The sequence below is a fragment of the Lasioglossum baleicum genome, chromosome 10 (assembly GCF_051020765.1).
Source record: "Lasioglossum baleicum chromosome 10, iyLasBale1, whole genome shotgun sequence".
NCBI classification, from domain to species: domain Eukaryota; kingdom Metazoa; phylum Arthropoda; class Insecta; order Hymenoptera; family Halictidae; genus Lasioglossum; species Lasioglossum baleicum.
The window spans coordinates 8,234,715-8,252,861 of NC_134938.1; the positions used below are offsets into that span (position 1 = coordinate 8,234,715).

General features: G+C 40.0%; 1 long non-coding RNA gene across 1 annotated transcript in view; it reads right to left on the minus strand.

The window, feature by feature from the left end:
* Positions 1-8,175: 8,175 nt before the first annotated feature.
* The window catches only part of LOC143212786 (uncharacterized), a 127,065-nt gene continuing 117,093 nt past the window's right edge, over positions 8,176-18,147 (minus strand). The window contains exon 4 of the long non-coding RNA XR_013009779.1: positions 8,176-14,021. This is a non-coding gene — a long non-coding RNA (uncharacterized LOC143212786). The remainder of the gene's footprint in view (positions 14,022-18,147) is intronic.

Consider the following 18,147-nt stretch of genomic DNA (forward strand, 5'->3'; position numbering starts at 1 on the left):
TACACAAATGTATTTTTTTTAATGAATACAATGTTACATTAGGGACCACGGTTTTTAAATAAAATTGTAAACGATGCGTTAACGCTGGAAAAATGTATCTTTTTGAATGAACAATGTTACATCAGGGACAAAGATCGCTAAATAAAATTGCGAACGATATATCAATATTGTAGTTGCGAAAGTCAACCTGGAAATAAAAGCTGCTCCCAGCCACACAGTGAATTTCCAAAAGCAGCGAAACGAATGTATAGAACGGCCGGTGAAGGCTAGGAAATTATGAAAAACGGAGCAATTTTTGCGCGGCTGATGGCAAAATAAATGATGAAGCAAAGAGTGAAAATTTTCATAGTTCTGCGGCGTGTTTGTGAATGTGCACGACCGAATAAAATTGGCAGCACCGCAGTCGCATTCTACTAATCAAACCTCGTAGCCAGGGAGACAGAGAGAGTGCGTGTATTTGTTCGAGCGCACATGGGAAACGTCAATCATGCCGTGTGTACATAGCACCGCAAAAAAAAAAACGAATGGAAGTGGAAATTGTTCGTTCGGTATAGTTCGCGGTTTCTTAGGGGACTCGCGGTTTTAATTCCCGTCAAACGAGAAAGTTGTCATCCGCAAATTCGGCACAAAACGGACGCCGTTATTTTGGGTAATTAGAGTCGCGAAAGTTTGAAACGGCGAGAATAAGTTCCGGCAAAACTCGTCCGGTATTTCGCGCGTGCGCTCCTCGTTTTGGTGAAACAATCCGCAGGAAATATTTCATTATTTGCAATTATAACTCCTGCACTATGAACTTTCTCTCTTGCGAAGCGCCGGCTTACCGCCTTCCAAACGCTGTGTTGTAACGTTTCACGCTAGCTCTCGTGTCTCTTTAACATGTAATAGCCGGCAATTTATTAGCATCGGAGTAGTAAGCTATAAAACAATTCCTGGGGAAAGTATTACTACTTCTGCGAACGATAAAACTCGAGCACTTCTTCAGCTGCACCGTCGAGATACTAGAATCGTCTTGCAACGGTGTATTTTCTAATTGAGAAACCGTTTCTCGAGTTTAAACGGCGGACCATTAGCATTCTTAGTTGTGGTTCACGTTCCCAGAATGAAGATGTTGTTGGTCAAAATCTTGTTTTATATTAAATAATTCATTGAGTTAATGTATTGAATTAATACATTGAATTAATACATTGAATTAATACATTGAATTAATGCATTGAATTAATGCATTGAATTAATGCATTGAATTAATGCATTGAAGAAAAATAGTGTATTCATGAATGTAACCTCTTGACCTATTTTAATGAGTCAGACTGGTGATGAAGATTTCAGTCTAATAAATATGAATGTTACGCTTTTCTTTTTAAATGAAATAAAACTTGATTCGTTTCTACTCAATGTAATTATGCATTGAAGAAAAATAATGTATTTATAAATTTAACCCCCTGCCATATTTTAATGAGTCAGACTGACGATGAAGATGTCCAACAAAGTCTAATAAGTATAAATGTTACGCGTTTCTTTTTGAATGAAATAAAATTTGACACCTTTGTAATCAATATTTAAGCATTAAAATAAATGTAGCCATACAAAAAATATAAATTTTCTTTTCTCTTCTACCACACTTTTGGGGTAAAGACGTTTTAACCACTGTAACTGTATAGAAAATATTACGGCAAGAAGTTCACAATCTAGATAAAATTTTTGGTTAAATTTTGCTTCGTTTTACTTCTCTATTGTATTACAAAAAATCTTTATCTAAGCCGGATCCGATGATACACCGTCAATTAAACTAAATACAGTTCAAATTATATCGTCGTTAGTGTCATTTTAATCAGAAAAATGTCAAAAATAAGTTGCTGCATGTCCCACAAAGAGATAATTAAAAATAACAAAACTTTGTAATTATATCAGTAGTGGTGCATACCGATATACCCGACTCCGAACTGCTAAGATCGTACAGCTCCGTCCGACTTAAATCAGGACATTACTGTACCATTTAAAATATTGTCGGAGAAATGATGTATTTATAAACATATCAGATGAATCTATAGAATACAATTCACTGTGATTACGTTTTCCATTTTACCTTTGAAAAATATCAAAGGAAATCACCTCTGAACTAATATTTCGTTCTCTGAAATATTTACACGGATTGTCAGTTTTAAAGTTACTATGTACGTGCAGCGAAAGCAAAACGGACTGTAAATGAAAATAAAACCGTATAAACGTATGTATGAGAACGTATTTAAAAAGTTTTACAAACAAGCACACATCCAGATCGCCCGTTCATACAACACACAAATAAATGTATGAAATAAATTCACGTACACAAAAATGAATTGAAGACGAATAAGAGGATTTTTTATGAAATAATCACGGTTACGAAATTATAAGGACTTGCAGACTACTTTGTATAGAATTAGAGACTCGAACGAAGAGAATTGATGAATGAAAAGAATCTCTGATTGCGTGTCTGATTGATACAGAGAAAATCGGCTATGGGCTGGGTCGGTTGTATTTCAAAATATATCGACATCGGGAGTCATTTTAGACGTGAAATCACTCGCGACGCCGCGCCGCGCCGCCTCGTGATTCTTTTATAACCGTGCACTCGGTCGATGATTGAGTTTCCAGGTTTTATAGAATTATCGGGAGAGAGAGAATCGATGGCGGTGAATTTTATTTTGACGTTTATGCGCGTATCGAAGCGTGTAATCAGCAAAGTGCTTCGCGATACACTTTGCCCGGACGATTGGCAGCTGGCCATTCGATGCCTATTCAATCGTCACTGCAAAATAGAAGTGGTGAAATTAAATGGACGGCGCGGGCGGCGATGATAATGATAGAGCAACAGTAATAATAACGACAGCGGTAAATTTCACCTAAATGACTGTGACACGCCACGCTCCCGTATTTTGTGAGCACAGCATCATTAATGTCACACAGCTCGCGCAAAACGTTATAAGCGTATTTATAAGCTGCTATTATCTATTATTGCCGCGTTCTTCAACTAATACCTCGCTTTTTCATTTCTATCTTCGCAATAAACTTTCACACATTTAAAGTCACTGCCTCGAAAAACTGCCTGTCGCTTATCTTCGTTTACACACATTTTCTAGAAACATTTTCTAGAAACATTCTCTCGTACAACAATTAATTCAAAACTTTTCAAATTTTCATCTATTCAGACTAACAGTTTTCTAGGAAATGTACAAACCAAAATGATGATAATTATTTTGTAATGGTATTAACTTTTAATTACTCGAAGTTTCGATCCTGTAGGATCAATAGTTCAGGAGCTATGCTTGCTTAAAGTTGAGCAATCTGCAGTGTTTTTGACAGGTAAAGACGCCGCCATATTGGTTTGTAGTGACGACTGCGAGCCGCTTATCGAGCAGAACCGTCGGTTCTTGCCCCCTTCCCGAATTAATCCCAACCAACTCAGTAAGCGGCGCGCGACCGTCACTACAAACCAATATGGCCGCGCTCTTGCCTGTCAAAAGCTCTGCAGATTGCTCAACTTTAAGCAAGCATAGCTCCTGAACCATTGATCCTACAGTATCGAAACTTGATCGGCAGCCACCCTGATTATTTAACTAAATAAAAATTGATTTATATTGAAAAATGGAGTGCGAGTAACTGAAGGTTAAATTTAAATGATGGCATTGGTAAATCGTTAAGTCGTTCGGAAAGTAATTTCGCTTTTCGTGTAGAGATGGCACCATTTCCATTTGTTATTACTTTACCTTCTTTTAATTTTGAGAATTTAGTCGAGATAGACTAAATTTAAAGTTTTGAGACTGTAAGTATCACATGCGAGTGATTAAAAGTTAAAGATAAAATGTCACAAAACTTCTAGTATTTTCATAGTATTTGATAATACTATGTTAACTGTAGGTTCCATTTCTTGTGCAGACAACGATCGATCTTTCTAACGAATCTAGAGGTTGCTTTTGCTGGATTAAAGCGATTGAATAATGCTTCGACATTTAAATGGAGATCGTGGGATCTTCTAGCAAATTTTCGACTCGGAGCAAATTGCTAGTTTGTCCTCTGATGGTCGGGGTTTTTTTGACTGATACGTTCATGGTAGTCAAAGACGGCGGATTCGTTTGCAACCGCTGCAAAGAAATGGTCCGACCTCTCGTTCTTTCGGGTCGCTGTCGTGATAAAGGCAATTGCAGGATTTGCTGCTGTCGAGAACAGGGATCTCGAGCAATCGCATCGGAAGACCAGAGAAAAAGGTCATTAACGTTCCTTTTTGCAGCTTGACACACAGTGTCGGGGAAATAGGTTAATAGAATTCTAATTTGAGTCGTCGCGTGACGAGGCTATGGGCTCAGTTTCCTCTTCAATCCGGCGCAGAAGGAAGACAAGCTCCCTCGCTGGGAAGAAGATGCAATTAGTACCTTCGCTTCTTACGTTCGGACTTAAAGTCGTATCTAAAATCCATTCCACTTTGATCTCTCCGCTCGCTTCAGGAATCATCGAAAGTTAAGAAAGTTAGAAGGTACAAAGCTGGGACCTGAAACCTATTGAATAAACAAATGTTTCACTTCAATATCTACCTACGATAACATCTCTCGCACAATGCTGGAAATATTGATTGCACTTTGAAATTTCCATAATATTCATAAGATCGATAAAACAATTCGTATCGAATTTATTTCAACCTATCGAACCACTGCGACTGGCTTATATTTTTTGTATAAAAATTACAAGCATGATTTATCGAAAATATTTTCACAGAAACTCTTCCGCACCATCAACAATTCAAAAACAGGAAGTTCTACTGTTGAACGAGACGGTAAGCTACACGCGATAAATAATTTGTGGAGTAGACGGGTCGAACAATTTTTTAAAATGTTTGATCATCCTCCTGTTCTGTCGCGAGATGATAAAATAAAATTGTTTCTTGTATATTGTCCGCGCAATTTAGATTAGCCTCGCTGTTAAAATGTTTCTATATCTGCGAAGCTGTCCTGAGATTTAATCTAACTTCGGGAGAAATTCAGTTTGAACCTAATTGTAAGTTCGAGTTGTACACCGGTGGCTCGTAAGTACGAAATGACATTGTTGCAACTGCCGAGTGCTTCTTACCCAGTCACTTTAACGGCAAGCGATAAATGGCTCCATTCTTGGAATTGCTTCCCCTTGTAACGCGCGATTCAATTTGTAGCTTCTGAAAGAACATTTACGACAATGGACGTATCTACTTCTGCAAACGATGTCTCCTAAATCTTCTTTCCAAATACTTTTTAAATCTTCGGCCCGCTTCTACCGTCGACCGTTTTTCGAAAGAGGAGATTCGAGGTTCAATGACGGTCATAATACCTGTCCACTCTACTTCGGGCTCATTGTGTGTCGATTCTAGGAATTACGTGGATATCTACATCTAGACTTTCACATCTGGAAGTTGTAGTTTTAGTATTTAATTCAATATTAAAACTAGTAGCAAAAATGTTGCTCCTTAAGACTCCTCGTCGCAAGATAAAACGAAGATACTGTTCATGTTTTCAAAACTTAAACATACAACACAGTTTTTAAATTTGAATATACGGAGTGATGCTGGGAGCTGGGACAAGAAAACGATAGAGGAAAAACTCATACATTATTTTTGGTGCAATTGCACTTTATTCTTGAATGCAACCAAATTTTTTATTTTAGACCAATCGATTCCTTTTATTATCCTACGTATAAAAGAGATGTTCGACACTTTTTTGTCAGAGTAATCTTTTGAATCCTTCAACAGCTCGTGCAACGAGCGAGGTACTACTGTACTGCAATTTTGTTGACATTTAGAAATTTTTTCCGGAAAAACCATGGTACCTACTGCACTGTAATTTTTTACACATATGTACTGGTATGTGAAGCACGCGTGTGATTTTCTTCGAGTAACAACAATCCAAATTGCAGGAGTTATAATTTTTAATGGATTTTTAATGGAAGAAAGACCGGGTTCATCATTGTACCAAAATTTACATAAATTCCCCGACGTTACCACAGTTAATTTTTAGAATTCCAAAATGATAATAACTACTTAAAATCACAGAGGACATCACTGGACAGCTCTTCACCCCAGCAATTTAAAAGCTAAACAATGATTTCTCGCGTGCGGTGATCGCACGCGCGCGCTTCATTTAGCTTCGGGGCAATGGCGGCGTTATTCTTCGCCGGTTGGACACCCGTCGCGAGGAAATACCGCAATTTTCTGGAACGATCGGGAGTGGGAAGAGAAATAGAAAGAGGGATGAGGACAGCGAGAAACGGAGATAGAGAGACGGGTCCGATATCAAAGTCCGTGGTATGTATTCTAAAGCGTTTAAAGACGATTGCATAACCCATAAAAGCAGGCCGCGACGGGACGGTACGGTACGGGACGGGACGAGAGAGAAGCAAATAGGCGCGACAAAGGAGACAGGGAGATTGAAATAGGAACTAAGACTGGAACAAGTGGATAAAAAGAGGAGAGCCACGGGCGAGGAGGGGCCAGCGGAATGAAGAAGAGGAGGCAGGAGGGTTGGTTTCTCTGGAAGCTCGATGTCTGCAAAGCCAGACACCAGGACCGCGTTACTTCCAGGCCGCCGATGCCTTTTGATCTTTCAAAGTCTAGACTTCCTCCAGTCTTCTATCCTATCCGAGGCAGTCGTGCTCAACAGGAAGTAAACGCTTCGAGACCGACTTATCGAAACTTTACGGAACTACGCCGATATCCGCTCGCTGCCGACGCTCTACCAAACCTCTCTCTCTTTCTATCCTCTTAACAGCACGCGTCTCACCCCTATACAACCCCCGTCCAACCCTCGTCACTACTATCCATCGCACGACCTTTCCCTGCAAGCCACCCGATAAATCGCGGCATGCGAAAACTTTCTGTTCTTGCTCGGTGTCCTTCTTTCCCGCTACGCGCCGACACCCTCGCCTTGTTATGAACCGCTGCCATAACAGAACGGAAGCCATCCTCTCTCGGTCACGTTCAACCCTACCAAGGTGTAATCGTTTCATTTCCCAAGTCTGGGAAATCTGTAGTTTATAATTTCTATAGCTGTGAAATAGTTCAAGGTAACCTAACGCATTTACTGCATTTATAATCTATGGCATGCTAACAAACAGAAGACAGTACCTCGCTAACTATAAACCGAGCAACACGGACATCTAATAAACAATTTTTATTGAAAGCCTTACACATTTCTTTCAATACCTTGTTAATGTTCCTCTAAGAATATTACAAAATTTCTCCAAACGTCCATTCATTGCTCGCTAACATATTAACCCGTTGCAGTATAACATTTTTTTTACAGTTGCGGAAATTAAAACGTCTTTATCACCAGAAATGTAGTGGAAGAGACAAGAAGATTTGTATTTACATTTATATGAATGCATAATTATTGATTGCTAGCCTGCGGATCTTTAGGCAAAATACAAATTTTCCATCTGAATTGCTTCAAACCGCAGTGACATAGAAATTTATTTTCTCTCTTAATATGTTCAATAGGTTGGAAATGATATAAAAGTATTTTAAAATTCGTCTAATGTGTTTAACGGTTTATATCACACCCACTCATCTTTGTCACAAATGCATAAAATCCGCTGTCTATTGATTACAAACGAATCTTTGTTTCATTCAGAAAGAAACACGTAACATTCATATTTGTTAGACTTTGTTGAAATCGCCATCACGAGTCTGATTCGTTAGAATACAGCAAGGGGGTAAACTTTACTTTACCAGACTCAAAATTTGTGTCTTTCTCCTATGAATTATGATGTATTTGGTATGTAATCCAGTAGATTTGTACCCGCGGCGGCTGCAGATCGAAGTCTCGATCATGTAGGATCAATGGTTCAGGAGTTATGCTTGCTTAAAGTTGAGCAATCTGCAGTGTTTTTGACAGATAAGAGCACCGCCATATTGGTTTGTAGTGACGACCGCGAGCCGCTTACCGAGCAGAACCGTCGGTCCTTGCCGCTCCCACTCCCCCCGACCTAACCGCAACCAACTGGATAAGCGGCGCGCGACCGTCGCTACCAATATGGCGGTGCCCTTACCTGTCAAAAACACTGCAGATTGCTCAACTTTAATCAAGCATAACTCCTGAACTATTGATCCTACAGGATCGAAACTTCGATCTGCAGCTGCCCCGGGTACTTTACTGCGTTACATACCAAATCATAATTTATAGGAGAAAAGTAGAAATTTTGAGTCCGATAAAGTAAAGAGCAGCCCAGCAAGGGGTTAATTTGTAGTCTTAAAATGAGAATTTCTGCAAATACATGTCAAAAGGTTTTAAATAGTCTATACATTATGGTAGGCTACATAGACAAGCAACATGAAGCACACCTGACAAAATTCGAGTAAATCCCCACGATCAACTAGTTGGAAAGGCGACGTGGGCTGACAGAAAAAGAAAGTCCGCTGTTCTAGGGCAGTGGTGGTTGCCAGCAGCTATCCACCCTTCGAGCTTCCACCCCCAGCCCTCCGATAGCATGATTCTCGTCGTCGTCAACGACTAACCTTCCATCCTATTGTATATCCCGTCTAGCTACTTACCTTCGGCTTCGGTGAATTAAGCCGAGGGAAGTCAATTGGAAAAGTTTTTATTGGGCTGCGTTTAGGAATTCCACGACGCCGGGTTTCATCCCCCATATCGTTCGTAGACAATGAGTACCACCGACACGGACAGGTCCTCTCTCTCTCCCTGTGTGTTCGGGATAACGTTCGCGTGCTATCGCGTTCCGTTCCGAACCAGGAGCTACTCCTTTTCTCTTGATTACATTTTATTTTGTTCGATCCGATCCGGCTGCGTATGGTTTACGATCCGACACGTAATGGGACCGTTCCACGGATTACACTCGACGGACTCCGAGATGGTACGCGATGAATCAACGACCACGCACCGTGCTCGTTTCGTTCATGATATAAATCGAAGACCACCTCGGTTCGATGAATTCCTTCTGTTTGCTTGCTAAGGGCTACGCACGTTTCGTGGATCGTTCTGAAATATTGCTGATGGCCAATTCCCTTTTCCTAACTCCGGCCGGAGTCTCCGAACGTGTTTTCGGAACGCAGACACGATTAATCAAGGTTTCGGGGGTCGTCTAGCTGTAAACTTGGTCGTGCGAATGTTACGACTTCGGAAACTTGTCGGTCATTCAACTAACATTTCTTTTTATAGATGGAATAGAAATTGCAACATTTTTAGACTACCTTGTCTCACATGAAAAAGTCATGGTTCTAAAGGAAATGGGACCTTGGGGAATTTTTCTCAATAATAACTTGGGAAACTCTTCGATAACTCAACTAACATTCTCTTATAAATGGCATACGAGTTGCAACATTTTTAGACCAGGAAAAATCGTAGTTCTAAAGGAAATGTGACCTTGGAGAATGTTTCTGAGAGAATTAATGGATTCTTCAGTAACAACTTGGGAAACTCTTCGATAATTCATCTAAGATTCTCTTATAAATGGAATACGAGTTGCAATATTTTTAGACTGGAAAAAATCGTGGTTCTAAAGGAAATGTGACTTGGGGAATTTTTCTGAAAGAATTTACACTAAGCCTATCGAGCCTTAAAAGTAACTGGCACATGGTTCCCTTGTGAAAACGACAAGATCGATTTTATTTCGACTACTAACGATATCTATACAATAATTTCCTATGAAATCATTTTTATTATTTCAATAATTGTCAAATAAAAAGCTTCACGTTCCACATAAAATCATGTATTAATAGCTCACGAAACAACTTCGAATAGCTAGCCTGTTACTCGACCATTCCCTTTGATAACACAGTCGAAACAATTACCACGAGTTCTTCAACATGCATTTTCAAAAATCCCTAAAACTCACGTTTCCCTCGGACCGTCAACCACCGCGGTGCTCCCTCAAATGAAATATTCACGTTGCTTCTCGAGGCACGGAAAACTTCTTTCGCAGCTTCGCGATGTACCGTGAAGACGTGTTTTCCGAAAAAAACGAGGCGGAGGATGCAAAACAGATTATGACGTCGTCGCCGGAACGATTTCGAGCGGGACAGGTTCCGCGGCAGTGGAAAAATTCTTGACGAATATTTCGTGCGTCGAATATTTTCGGAACCACGGCCGCGTTGTTGAACAAACAACAAGGAATTTTTAGCAGTGGTGCTCTTTCGGGGGGGAAAAAAGAGAAGGGTGGGCAGGAAACGACGCAGAGGAAGAGAGAATGTTCGATGGTAGGAGGCTCTTGAAAACCAGACGGTCCGACATCAGCCCCCAGCCCCCACCCCCCGGTGTCAGATCAATAGAAGCTTTATTGGATTTTACGAAAAAACATTGCAGCCGTTTCGGGATCATCCGTTCTAATTCCATTACCGACTGGCCGGAGTCCGCATCAAAAATAGCAAAGTGCACGATCGTTGGGTTGGTCGCCCGTTAAATTCGACGCGGTCGCTTCGCCGGTGGCATTATCAAATTATTCTGTCCCGTGCAATTATATGGGATAGTTGTCGGCCGCGAAAAAATCGATGTTCACTGAACACCGTTGTCTCTACGATCCGACCGACGGAATCCAGCGAAGAGCACTCGTGTGCCAGCTCGTTAGAAAATACTCGGGAGCAACGTCTATCGCGTTCGAATCAGTCATTCGAAGCTTGTTGTTAGACAGCGGATTTTATGCATTTCCGGCAAAAATGAGTAGGTGTAAATGAAAACAGTAAAAACATTAGAAGAATTTAAAAATCTTGTTATATTATTTCCAACCGATTAATCATATTAACCCTTAGCAGTCGGACCTATTTTAACTGGAAAATTAAACATTTCTTTCGACCTAGACTAATTCCATTCTGTATTAATTCTTTTCTTTGTATGAACATGCAATTGATATAATACCTCACATAGTACTAGAGTGTTTAGTAATTGATTAGATACTAACATATTCAGCAATGTAAGTAATATTTTGAATAATGGTGCAGAGCAATTTTTAATGGCGCCTCAGAGTCGCTGCTCGAGTGCTAAGGGTTAAGAAAGAAAATCAATTTCTATTTCGCTAGAGTTTCTTGCAATTCAGGTAGAAAATGTTTATATTGCATAAAGATCCGCCGTCTATAACATTTGCTTGATGCAGTCGTCGTTTGTTTTAAGCGGATCTTAAACATTTCATATTGACGATGATATGCCTTTCAAACCACCCTGGCTCGTTAACCCCTTGTCATACAATATCGAGTCAGACTCGTGTGATGAAGATTCTGAACAAACTCTAATATAAATACATGTATGTTATTAATTTCCTTCAAACCGAAACAAAATTCTATTTTGTTGTAGTTGATTGTATAGGCTTTGAAGGAAACATAGGCATGCATACAATAAATATAATATAAACTTTATTTTTGTTTCTATGAATTTCAGCAAGGGGTTCACCTTCTTTTTTTACCTTAAGATTAAAGATTGTTTTCAAGATTTAAGGTTTTTAATCTCGAAAGAAATTTTGGTTGTTTTTTGATCTTGTTTTTCACGTTTAAGGTAAATTTTGCGGGGGGTTCCTTACATCATTTTCGACTATAAATCGGGGGTGTAGAATGGCGCTATGGTGACACCCTGCAGAGCTATTAGAGAACATACAACGCATACAATAGCAAAAAGGTTCTAATTACTGAAACCGTAAAATATATCGTAGTGCAAGGTGTTAAGAGTGATCGAAAGGAAACGACTTGATCAGAAATTGACGATCGATTGAGATAATTCTGTACTTTATGCTCATTATGTGTATACATTTGGACAACCACTGTTTGGAGGATTGAAAGTGGTTCAGAAGCCCGGAGTTCATCCCGAAGGCCGCTTTTTCACGGTCAGAACGCGCGTTTTCGCTCTCGCTGACGTTTTACTTGCGTTTAAAGAGAAAGAGGGTGAGCGATGTGGGGAAAAATACAGTCGAACAATCCGCCGGAATCCAAAACGAAGCTGTACCAATCGCTGGCGGAGATTCGACTGGCGATTGACTTTTAATTCCTGCCAACCGACTCGGCAAAACCGTGCGGCGTTCACCTTTTTGTTCACCCCGAACGGCCAACGGCAACGGTTCGTCACACAAAAGCATCTCGCGCTGCGAAATTCATTTATGCCCGAAACTCCCGGTAAATCGAGTGTTAATCGACTGGAGGAAACACGCGCTGCCAGTCACGCGAACCATGTGCTTCGAAGAATACTTACATGCCTTGCTGGGACTCGAACAATTTCTGCTCCTCTTCGGGAAAGTTCAAGTCTTTTCTCTTTCTTCAACAAACTGAGAATGTTCTGCACCAATTGCGAGAAATAGAAACTAAATGGAACATTTATTCTACCTTTAATGATTTCATTATACTGAGAATAGCACATCGACATTTTCATATCAGTTAAGTTTGACCCAATTTTGTCATAAATGCATGTGAAATCCGCAGTCTATTAATTATAAATATTGATCGAGACCTCGAGTGTCAAATCTGTCCGAAATGGGAGGCAGAATTATTTGTCCAGATTTATCAGTAGCCTGCGGATCTTTATGCAAAATCAGAATTTCGTATCTGAATTGCAACAAACTGGAGTGAAATAGAAATTTTTACTCATTTTTATCATAAATGCATAAAATCCATAAGAACCACTCGATTGCTAAGGGTTAATGTTTTATTGTGCATTACCGATGAGTAGACAGCGGACCTTTATGCAAAATAAAAATTCTCTACCTGCATTGCAACAAACTGGAGTGAAATAGGAATAGGTTCTCTATCTTAACCCTCATCCGTCCCTCATTTCACGAACTGAATCTGTCCCTCGGTGTCAAATTGACACAGTGGCAAAAGATCGATGAAACAACAAGGTAAACAGTTATTTTACCACGTTTTCTCGATGTGTTTTCATTCAAATTAATGAGTTAACAGTTAGATCTTTGGTTTTTCGGTTGTGTTTCGCATTAAAAAATATAAAAGTCACGAAGTTTTCGGCAAATTTACCTACAAATAACAGAACAGTATAACTTACATCAGGAAAATTGTGTCACATTGACACGAGGAACGGATGAGGATTAACATGTTTAAAAATAATACAATGTAACAGTATTTTAAAATTCTTCTAATGAGTTCTTACTGTTTTAAATTACACCTATTCGTTTTTGTCATGAATGCATAAAATCCACAATCTATTAATGAATTTGGGAGTCATCCTATTAAGTATAACGTTCTGTAGATCCTAACCAAATTCGTTACACTCAACTGCTTCACTTTTATTTCGTTGAATAAGTCACTTTTAGTTGATGGGATTGTACCGAGTTCAAGAGAAGAATGTACACAGCTGTTTCACGTGGCAGTACACGTACAGTAGCTGTAAATATAATTGTTTAAAAAGACTGTCCACTAATTGTCACAGAAGAGTCACGTTTACGTACAGGAGTGTACTAATTTGTAACCGAAAAAAAATGGTCGATCTGAGTTAGGCCTGAAAATTGGCAACAACGAGGCGGAGTGGAAGCAGACGCGAGGGTCGCAACGTGAAAATAAATTTGACAAAACGACCGGCCGTTCGTCGGCCGGCTTAAACGACTCGGAGTTTCGGGTACACACTTTACGACCCGTAAGCGATTCGATATTTGTGAAATACGAGCGACGCGGGGCGCGACCCGGGGCCGGATGAAAAAAATGAGCGACAGAACGCGCCGCGGCTATTTATTAAAACCGCGGAGCAGGAAAAAAAGGTGAAATTTTATGAAAATTTCCGGCAGCTGGCCACGGTATGAACGGGACCAGGTCGGTCACCGGGCGAAAGCTCTGGCGTCATCGTCGTCCGCGAGTTATTTGCGAGCAAACAGACGCGATCTTTTTTATTAAAGGTCAGCCGCTGACGTTCAGCAATATATTCACGGTTTTACTCTTTTGTTGGTACTTACTGTACTGCGATCGTTGCCTCGATACCCAATTCTTTGAAGATAAATGTAGAATGCGTCGCTTTCAGTGTAGAGGTCAACGGAACTGCTCCATTTCAGACTTCCGGTTTCGGAGAATGTTGAAACTGAATGATCACGTTCTGTGAAAAGATTTAATCGTTTGTATTTAGTTGCATTTTAATAGTCATCTTGTCAACTTGATTGCAATAAATAGATCAAGTTGGAGTAGATGGAACTATTTTTTTTAATCCTTATGTAGCCAACCGCTACACAAGGATTAAATTAAATTTTACTACATTTAGTAGTAATTTAGTAGTAGTAAATAGTAAATAGTATTTAGTAGTAGAACATTTTTTAAGAGATGAGAACTTTTTTAGTATTTAGATTTTCTCGAGGCACGACAAGGATTTTCTTGAGTAATTAGTACAAATAGTTTATTACATGACGCGATGAAGAAATTTTGAAAAAAAATTGCAGAGAAAATACAAAAGGTTGTCTTTATTAAACACGCAATTAAAAAAAAAAAAGAAGGTTGTCTTTTACAACTTGTAAAAATGTTAGAAATATTTTATTTTATTTGTTTTCGCACAAATTTCCTCACCGTTCCCCGCTAAATGTCTTAGGGACCACCCCCTCCTCTGTGATTCCTCGCCGGAGTCAATAAATCGGCTGGCGACCGTTCGGCGAATCAGCGAAGCAGAAAGGTCTGTTAAAAACGAAACGGTGTAGCAGTCCGGCGCGGCGGCCGTGCAACAAATAAATTTCACGTGTGAAGGATTAATTTTAGCCCCGTAGGAGTAACCAAACACTAGTGAAAGGGCGTCCGGAGGTGTTTAACCGGCGTCAATTCCGAGCGACAGGTCTGCATTTGGTATGAGCTTGTATTTATCGCGCGGCTGGCTCGCTGATTTATACATCGGTCGAAAGTTTCAGCGAAAAAAGGATCGGGTCCGAACGAGCCCGGCCATTCATAAAGTTGATCAGCGCCGGGCGAAGAGTAGCGGCGCGTTACCCGAGCTGATTGTAAATTGTAAGCAATTTCGTAATTGCGTGGACAAAGCAATTAAGCCATTTGACTGGCTACGCGCGGCAAAGCGCTCCATGGCAAATACACCCGGCTGACGATATAACCGTGCAAACAGTGGACGATAATGCAATTGGGACAATACGCGGCGCCTGCACCGAAACCAGGCTCTCTCGCTCTCTTGTGGAGGTGTGCGTTGCCACGTTGCCAGCGCGAACACGCGTGCCGCACTACCATCTACGACAGAGGACCTCGAAAGTCAAACGCCGCCATTGCCAACAAGCTAAACAGCCCCTTCAATACTAAACCTACCTAGCCTTAGAACCGATTAAAACGGTTCAGCTTACAAGAATGACGAATCTCTATTTATTTATACTAACAATAATATATACTTTATTTATTTAATTTTTATTTAAATAAAATTTTTGACTTACTCTACAGACAGCGTTGCTAGAAAATTTTTGGAAAATACCCATTCGTCAACTTTTCATCCTCGTTTCAATCCACAAATGAAATTCTCACTACAATTGCTCGAATATCAATACTTGACGCGAATCGGCATTAATTTATTTATCTAATCCACAAATGTGGGGAAACCGAGGTAACAAATTCATTCCGCAGTCTGTGCAATGCGAACATCTCTTTCGCGACATTTAAATATTGCTTGCCCGTATTCCCGCCGCGGAACGTTCAATTAAATCAGTTCGCGGACCGCATGAACAATCAATTAATCAATTTGCCTTACACGCTCTGTCAAATGAAAGAAACACAGCAGCGCAGACGAGTCAGTGTGTACATCATTTGTCGGCTGTCCTCGAGTATCTCCGGCATGGCGGCGCGGTGGCGAGACCGCGCTCGTTTAATGGGGTGAACAAAAGAAAACGCAAATTGAATCGAAACACCTGCCACCGTAGTGAACGACATTTCCCATTAGAGGCTGGGTATATTATTTTTCTGTCGGCTCGGTGGTCCATTTAATTGATCGGGGGTTCCCCCGAAACCCGTTTAATTTCAAGGGAGACTAGCGTCGTCAAGATGTCGGGGCTCGTCTCTTTCGCTGGCGCTTGGAAATTTTTTCCACGCGGATTCGGTCCGTGTCGGGCTTCCGCGGCATAAAGTCCTGCGAAATGATCCATAAAATTGAACATTCGCCCGATATAAGTAGGCGCATTCAGGTGAGGTCCGATCCGATCGGGTGCGCGCGTTTTCCTATCGAGCGTCGACGTGACTCGAGAATGATGCTGCGGGGATGGCAGAGATGACGTCGGGACCCGGGAACAATTTTAACGCAAATGAGAAATTCTCTCTCTCGCGCTGTACGATAAACAATCCGGATAAAGGATTTATGGCCGCGCGGGAAACAGCTGCCATAAAAGTCTCGGACTGTTTCCAATCTGTCAACTCGGCTCCACGTGGAGCCCGCGACCCGTCCTACACATACATACATAGTATTCTACCTCACCCTCTCTTTTTCGCATCTCCACCCCCGCGTCACTCTCTACCGATAGCATCCTTGGTCGTCATACGTTCGCGTCGCGCGGTATTGTAGTCGCCAGCAATCACTATATTGGGCGTCGCACCTAAGTCCTGTCTAGGGGAAAGATACGGCAGCGGTTCCTACACTGCTTTTATTCCTGTTATTGAAAAGTGCTTCTCCGTAACGATTCTCCTGTCGCGCCTCCGATTCTACTGCCTGTCGTTATCGTCCCTTGCCATTATCAGTTAAGAAAGGTCAATTTTATCGCACGGGACAAGGTAGGAACGCGAGATTGACGTAATTTACGAGTATATTACAGTGACTCCCACTAATATATTCGGACACTCTTGAAAATACCATAACTTTTTTAATATTGGACTATGCAATTTGAACTTTGTTGGGGAGCTACAGCAATTATATAGTTTACTACAGGATGTGAAAAGAAATTTTTTCAGAAATTGTATTTGGTCAGAATTGTAGAGAAAATACTAAAAATTGCATTTTACAATTTTTCTATGCGGGACTATATTGAAAATTTTAAAAATACGTTATGTAGATCTGTGTAAATTATATGCATTGTAAAAGTTTCATAGAAATCGGTTGATGCGGGAAAAAAATTCCTTAGAATTACTGCAGTTGGAGGCTGAAAATAGTGAAAAACTGCAATTTTTACCATATTTGAACGTTTGTAGCTCATTAGAACGTCGACCGATTTTGATGAAATTTTCAGAATATGTTTAACGGATACAGATCTACGAAACGTGTTTTCTTAATTTTCCATATAAACCCACATAAAAAAGTTGAAGAATACAACTTTTAGTATTTTCTCTGCAATTCCGACAACTTGCAGTTTTTTTCAAAAATTTTTATCACTTTGTGTACCAAACCCATTGTTCTAACTTCTACAAAAATTTCAAGTCGTATATTCCAATATTAAAATAGTTATGGTGTTTTCAAGTGTCCGAATATTAGTGGGAGTCACTGTATATTACATGGTACTGATGGTGCAGTTTGAATGACATTATTGTTTGGGTTATATTTAAGGGTTTGGGTAAGCTTAAATAAAAAAAGACACGGGATGGGGTGGAAATATACGACACCATGGTTTTGGCCAATATAAAGTAATTTTTCTTAGCGACCCTTGTCGATCAGTCTCGTTCATTTCACAAGTGGAGATTTCAGAGTCACCACTAAAAATTGCTCTACCATTATTCACAATATTGATTACATTATTATATATCGCGCCCCCACAAGAAAAGTGACACAACTCAAAAATGCAGCATTTGAGAAAAATCAACTTAAAGAATACTATAAAACTTGTACATCTTTTTCAATGACATAACCTCAAAATTGCCATTTTTTGACTTGTGTCACTTTTCTTGCGGGGGTGCGATATATATGTTGGTATCTAATCAATATTACTACATATTCAAATATTGTATGAGGTACTGTATCAATTTCATATCCATAAGATGAAAAGAAATTATATGCAATGGAATTATTTTAGGTCGGAAGAAATGTTTAATTTTCAAGTTAAAATAGCTCCGACTCCAAAGTTAATTTGTTGTGAGCAAATCGAAAAAATAAATGTGATGATGCGAGATTAAACCTTTGCACTCGAATGGTGACTCTGAGGGTTTTAATATTATGAGCTGACGTTTTAATATTATCAAATTCGTCTGTATTTTATGAATTGCAAAATGCTCCACCGTTTTATGAGAAAACAGGTTCAATTTTATGTGCCGAATGTATAAAAGATTATATA